This window comes from Garra rufa, chromosome 14, assembly GCF_049309525.1.
Source record: "Garra rufa chromosome 14, GarRuf1.0, whole genome shotgun sequence".
Classification (NCBI taxonomy): Eukaryota; Metazoa; Chordata; class Actinopteri; order Cypriniformes; family Cyprinidae; genus Garra; species Garra rufa.
In genome coordinates this window covers 4,767,250-4,775,496 of record NC_133374.1, presented here as the reverse complement: position 1 = coordinate 4,775,496, position 8,247 = coordinate 4,767,250, and positions in this window count along the sequence as shown.

Here is an 8,247-nt window from a genome sequence, read left to right as displayed (position 1 = left end):
AAATGAAATAAATAGGTTTAGGTTTAAGCATTTAAATGACTAAATCTACAACTTACTAAATAAATAAATATATATGAAAAAATATGACCTAGGCGTGTTTTTGTGAGATTCACTTGTATAATTCCTTGCTGCTTTCTTCAGGTACTCTGAATAATTAATGATCATAATGATTAATGAATAATGAATGTTGGTAAACTGAATGAAATCAGTAAACATACTATCCCATCTTGCATATTAGGGTTGTGCCGATAGACTAGAGTCGGAGAGTCGGTTCTAGGATGCCTCAGAAACTTGCCGCGGTATAGACCTTTTTCCTGAACACGGAAGTAAGTCCAACTCTTAACTAAAAGAATGCTTTGCATTTCCGTCTGCATTGTTTCTAATCAAATTAGGGTATATTCCGAGCTAATAAACTAATGTTAAACCTATTAAAATGTTTTAAAAAGCACATGGCTCCATAGCGCCATCACTTGGTAATGTTGCAATGACCGTCATTTGTCAGTGCCTCACTATAATGAGTGTGTAGATGACACGAAGCAGCGGACGTTAGCTACATTAAAAAACAAATGGACTCTATTTGAATGGGTTCCTATGGAAACCGGAACAGAAAAGCATTCAATCTGACGTTACAGTAGAATTCGTAATGGCGGCGCTCATCGTTTACTCAGGAAAAATGTCTATAAACACAAGCAGATGTGTACAGCGAAAATGGGTAAGAGATTTATTCATCATACAGTGTACATAGATTAAGCGTAGACTTAAGTGTAGACAGTCATTAGGATAACAGAGGTAGTAAAATGTGGTTAGGCTGAATTAAATACGATATATGTGACCCTGGATCACAAAACCAGTCTTAAGTCGCTGGGGTATATTTGTAGCAATAGCCAAAAATACATTGTATGGGTCAAAATGATTGATTTTTCTTTTATGTCAAAATCATTAGGAAATTAAGTAAAGATCATGTTCCATGAAGATTTTTTGTAAAATTCCTACTGTAAACCTATCACAATGTAATTTTTGATTAGTAATATGCATTGCAAAGAACTTAATTTGGACAACTTTAAAGGTGATTTTCTCAGTATTTGGATTTTTTACACCCTTAGATTTCAGATTTTCAAATAGATGTATCTCGGCCAAATATTGTCCTATCCTAACAAACTATACATCAATAGAAAGCTTATTTATTGAGTTTTGTAAAATTTAACCTTATGACTGATTTTGTGGTCCAGGGTCACATATGAGAATCCGTCTGTATTCAAACATTCACCTCAGTAACATCTGTTTGCGTTAACTAGACCGATGCGATAAAATGGCGCTAAACATATGCACATGAATTATACGCACATCGCTTCTCCACAATCAATATGAACTGAACTACAACATGAACTGATGACAAAGGTCAGACATACAGCGGTAACATTATCGCAATATGACGGCTATAGAAAGATACATTAATTTACATTCACGCACGCACATTTACCGCTCCCTGAAGATAGCAGAGAATGAAACCGAAAGTAAACTTGAACCTATCCAACAGAACTACCGTCAGCGCTCTGTACACGCACAGCTGTCACAAGTCACATGTACTACCCTTATGAAACGAATAAGGAATTTATTACATATTGACATATTTGCATATTATTAAATAAATTAGCACGATAGTATCGTGTATCGGCGATCTCACAGGCTGACGATAGGACGATGTGAAAATTGTGCATATCGCCCAACACTATTGCATACAGGGGCGGAGTGGCAATCGGGACGACCGGGACGTTTCCCGGTCGGCCGGCCAAAGGATTTACACAGCGGATCACAAATTGAGCGGGCGCCGAGGCGAACGCGACCGGCCTGAGCTTATTAGAATCATTGACGTTACTAAATTCTCCGCAAATAGCGGCCAAATACTCCCACATACTCCCCCCTAAACGTCCAACCAATATTTATATCAGTTGCTCACTCTCTATCAGTGCCGGCCCTCCCTATAGGCGAACTAAGCGGCTGCTTAGAGCCCCACCGCCACTAGGGGGCCCCCACTAGTAGTCCGAATCATTACGTTGCAAAGCGCGTGGCTGTCACTAGCCAGGTTTCCATCCAGTTTTTGCACTGTTTTGTTATCGACAAAGAGAATATGTGTAAAAACCCCCTGCAAAATTTGCTGTCTACATCCTGTTTTCCTTCCAACCGGCCTTTTACCGATAAAATGGTGTGCGTAATGGTGTCGCATAAGTTTTGGTGTATCGCAAAAAAAAACTGCCCTTGAGCTGTTTCCATACATAATTTCACCTATGTTGCGTAAATTATATAGGCTAGTAGACTGTTCTTTATCCATTTGAAACAAAACCTAATATTAAATTGTATGTTAGCTAATTTTTATTAACAAGTGTCATGAGTTTTTTTTGTACTTTGTCATAGACTATTTACTTGATCATCAACAATAATCATAAACAGGAGCAGTTGTATTATTATTATTTTTCTGATGAACTTTTGCTTAGAAATGGGAATGTTCATTTCGGTTATTTTATTTCTCCTGACAACCGACGGTCGTTAAGACATTTTTAACCGTTAACTTACAAGATTGTTAAATTACAATTAAAGGAAATTTTAATTAATACGCGGCCGTGACCCATTAAAAATACCTACATTTGTTTTCCATGGATTAATTTTATACACGCAAAAAGCAGCAAAAAGCAGGATTCACATGGTCATGCACCTGCAGCGCTTCTGCGAACGGAGGAAAACATTATACAGCTATATATAAAATAAATAAATTAAAGTTATTTTCTAAATAAATTATGAATTAACAAAACGAAAGAAAAAAATGTGAAACAATTAGCAGCCTATATCAACCTATGCAGAATTTAGTTTCATTTTTCTGATGAGTTCTTGTGGCATCCTGTTTGTTTCCTTTTTACAAAAGCACACTGTTTTTTTTTTTATTGTGGATGTGCATTAATAAAATTAATATTTAGAATAGTTTGGAACAATGTCTTACTCTTATATGACCACAAATGAAGGAGTAGGCTATTGTAAGTTGTTTCCACTTTTACAAGGGGGAAAAAAAAATTCTGCGGTCAGAATTTTCCCGGTGGATTTTAGTGCCCCATTCCGCCCCTGATTGCATATATTAATTTTAAACCCAAAATATTCACACAGATAATCTGAAAGTGTCAATTTTACTGACTTAAGACACATATAATGTAGTAATCATCAGATTTTAAGGAATGAACTTTAACATAAGATACAGAAACAACATGTGAGCACCTTCACACACCCCTGACTGAGGCTCAATTAAAGGAAAGTTCAGCTCTAAAAATAGAAACTCATCATTATAAGCTGCCATTCAGAAGTGTTGTGTGTGTGTGAGGAAGGGTCACAGCAAGGGGTCGACCTCTGGGTCTGGAGCCTCATTGACTTGTTATGGGAAACAGAGAACGAGAGAGACCCGTGAAGGGATTGTGGGGTAGTTAATATTGATGAGCATTTTTCTAAGTGCCATTCAAAGGGAGCTACAGCGATGACCTTTACACACACTAACTCTCTCCTTCACTCTGTGTTATGGCTGTCATAACCATCAGACTGTTGTGAGACTTCTGCTTTGTTCAGACGGCAGCAGAACGCCTCTTTTGTTGTTGCATCTGACACAAATACATTTAGTTGCTATAGTCTGATGCTGAGCAGCAAAAATTGTATTTGTTTTAATGTAGTCTGATTTTAAACCACATGCAAATGTGATTTCACAAGTTGCTATTATAGAAATAGCTTTTCTTATATTTATTTTTTTTAAAGAATATGCGCTTTTTCACTATTATTAGTTTTATTAAAATATTTTTATTAAAATATTTCCCAAAAGAAGTATTTTGTAGTTTCCAAAGCATTTCTACATTTTTGTATTTTTATTTATTTTTTTTATTTTTCATCCGATATTATGATATTGTTTTATTTGTTTATTTCAATTAACAAAAAGTATTCATTTTAGTTTTAGTTTTAGTAGTTCAACTTACTTATTTCATTTAGTTGCCAAGGCAAGATTTCCAATTTTTTTTAATTTGCATTTTTCATCCAATATTTGTTTCATTTTATTTCTATTTCAGTTTACCAAAAACTATTTTAACAGTTTTTACAAATATTTCTTCATAGTTTTGATTCATTTTTATTTAATTTTTACTTAAACTTATTTACTTATTTTATAATTTGTTAATTGTTAAATAATTTATTTAAAAAAAAATCCCCATCTAATATTTATATTTTATTAATGCTTTTTTATTTACTAAAAATGTTTTACTAATTTTAAAAAATATTTCTTTGTAGTTCAAATTTATTTTATATTTCAGTTTTATATTTAACAATTTAAACTTAAATTTAAGTTATCTAATTTTTGTATTTGTTCGGCAAAAAGTATATTTGTTTTTTATGTAATCTCATTTTAAACCACATACAAATGTGATTTTTACTCTGTTATTTTGGAAGTTGCTATTATAAAAATAGCTTTACTTATATAAAATTTTTAAAATTTTTCATTTTAATTAAAGGTTTAATAACTCTGTTACATGCTTTTTCATTGCTATGTTTTTTATTGTCTTAACAGCTTTATTTCAGTTTCAAATTTAGTACATCAGTTAACTATTTATTTTAGTTAGCAACATTTCAATTAAGTTTAAACCTATTTATTTTAGTTAGTTTTCAAGGCAACATTTAATTTTTTTTTAAAGTTTGCATTATCTAATATTTATATTTTATTTTAGCTTTATTTCAATTACTGAAAACAATTTTAATAGTTTTTAAAAAATAATTCCATAAATATTTTAATAGAAATATTTTATTAAAATATTTGTATAAAAATACTTCCAAAAATAAGTACTTTTTTTAAATAAGTGCTTCAATTTAGTTTCCAAGGTATTGTTTTTTTTTTATATATATTAAAATCTTGCTTTATTTAAGCTTTATTTCAATTACCAAAAATATTTATTTATAGCTTTAATTTTTTATTTTAGTTTTAGTACTTTAACTTACTTATTTTGTTTAGTTTTGTTTAGATTTCCTATTTTTTGTTAGGGTTTTTTTTTTTTTCGTTTTTCATCAAATATTTCTATTTCGTTTTATTTAAGATTTATATAAAATCCCAAAAATGATTTTAACAGTTTTTACATTTTTTTTCTTCATTGGTTTAATTAATTTTTTATTTATTTCTAGGTTTAGTAATTTTACTACTTAAACTTATTTATTTTTGTTAGTTACCAAGGTGCCATTATTATAATTTATTAATTGTTAAATAAATAATTTATTAAAAAATGTCTTATATATATATATATATAATGTATATGTGTATGTGTGTGTGTGTGTGTGTGTGTGTGTGTGTGTGTGTGTGTGTGTGTGTGTGTGTGTGTGTGAGTGTGTGTGTGTGTGTGTGTGTGTGTGTGTGTGTGTGTTTTTCTAATATTTTCTAATATTTATTTTATTTGTGCTTTGCTTTATTTACAATTTATTTAACATTTATTTACTAAATAGAAATATTTCTTCGTAGCTCTAATTAATTTTTTATTTTAGTTTTATATTTAACAATTTAAATGCTCTAACTTAAACTTATTTATTTCAGGTAGTTGCCAAGGCAATTTTTTTTTTCTTTGAGTTATCTAATTTTTGTATTTTATTTGATTTCAGCTTTATTTTAATGACTGCAAACCGTTTTTAAGAGTTTTTTGTTTTAGTTAGGAATAACAAGACTAAATTCAATCCATTTTTTCAGATTTAATCCTTTTGTATGTGGTTATGAATCAAATTCTGTAATATAAAACATTATAACAAAACAATAAAAAATTTAAAAAGAATAGACAGGCATTTTAAATCATTCTGTAGTTTAACTGAATTGATTTAACTAAATAGAGCTGCTTTTTTGTGATTTTTAGTGGACTTTAGAGATGGTTCATTCATAAATGATTCATTCATTTTGCGTCTGTCAGATAAACGACTTTCTTCTCAGGAGGTGAATTAATAATTTATGTTTCTCAGAATTTATCTTAGACTTCCTAATCCAGGAAAATGATCAAATATTGTTTATGTCGCCGTTTGTTCAAATATGCATTTTAATCACATTAAAATGAACGTGTAACACTTTTTGTCCACATTTTCCAAACTAGAAATATTGTTTTATAATTTCTAAGTTCTTTTTGGCAAGTGTTTTGATGTTAACTGTGCATGTATTGTCTGTCTGTATGATAAATTATATTTTCTGTAATAAATCACAGTCAGACATTTTTAAGTCTGTCTGTGTGGTATCGCACAATACGCTCAAACACAAACAAAGATTCTGATGCAACGACGAGACAATTGCTTTGAGCGAATAAATGAATGAGTCAGTAAAGAGATTCATTGAACCATCTCAAGACATCAAGATCCAGCAACACATGGATAAACATTTACACATCATACATACACACACACACACACACACACACACACACACACACACACACACACACACACACACACACACACACACACACACAGAGCACAGGTCACAGACAGGTTCATGCATTACTCACTCGACTAGAGAGCAAACACACATCATTCAGTGAGAGACTGAAGCTCCTGGCTGTGTGATTCAGCAGACATGACGTTTAACCCACGCACACACACATATATATACAGCTCAAGATCATGTGTGTATGTGAGTGTGTTGTGGTGGTTTATTGGATGTTTACGCCTCGTTGGAATGATGATGATAATGATGATTTCCTGACAAAACAGCGTTATAAGCGTCACAAAGCTTGAATGTACTTAAAATTAGTTCTGATGCAGCCCGTGTGTGTGTGTGTGTGCACGCAAAGAAATTATGGGAATGATGTTCTAGATAGATAGATAGATAGATACTGTATCAGATAGATAGATAGATAGATAGATAGATAGATAGATAGATAGATAGATACTGTATCAGATAGATAGATAGATAGATAGATAGATAGATAGATAGATAGACAGACAGACAGACAGACAGACAGACAGACAGACAGACAGACAGACAGACAGACAGACAGACAGACAGACGGATATCAGATAGATAGACAGACAGACAGACAGACAGACAGATAGATAGATAAATTATATGTATACGAACAATAGATATACAAACTAGATAGATATACAAATGATAGATAGGTAGATAGATAGATAGATAGATAGATAGATAGATAGATAGATAGATAGATAGATAGATAGATAGATAGATAGATAGATAGATAGATAGTTAGATTGATAGATAGATAGATAGATAGATAGATAGATAGATAGATAGATAGATAGATAGATATCAGATAGATAGATAGATAGATAGATAGTTAGATCGATAGATAGATAGTTAGATAGTTAGATCGATAGATAGATAGATAGATAGATAGATAGATAGATAGATAGATAGATAGATAGATAGATAGATAGATAGATAGATAGATAGATAGATAGATAGATAGATAGATAGATAGATGGGTAGATAGATATCAGATAGATAGATAGATAGATAGATAGATAGATAGATAGATAGATAGATAGATAGATAGATAGATCGATAGATCGATAGATAGGTAGATAGATAGGTAGATAGATAGATAGATAGATAGATAGATAGATAGATAGATAGATAGATAGATAGATGGGTAGATAGATATCAGATAGATAGATAGATAGATAGATAGATAGATAGATAGATAGATAGATAGATAGATAGATAGATAGATAGATAGATAGATAGATAGATAGATGGGTAGATAGATAGATAGATAGATGGGTAGATAGATGGGTAGATAGATGGGTAGATAGATGGGTAGATAGATAGATGGGTAGATAGATAGATGGTTAGATAGATAGATAGATAGATAGATAGATAGATAGATAGATAGATAGATAGATAGATAGATAGATAGATAGATGGATAGATGGATAGATAGATAGATAGATAGATAGATAGATAGATAGATAGATAGATAGATAGATAGATAGATAGATAGATAGATGGGTAGATAGATAGATAGATAGATAGATAGATAGATAGATAGATAGATAGATAGATAGATAGATAGATAGATAGATAGATAGATAGATAGTTAGATCGATAGATAGATAGATGGGTAGATAGATATACAATAGATAGATGGATAGATAGATATACAAATGATATGTATACGAACAATAGATATACAAACTAGATAGATATACGAATGATAGATAGGTAGATAGATATCAGATAGATAGATAGAT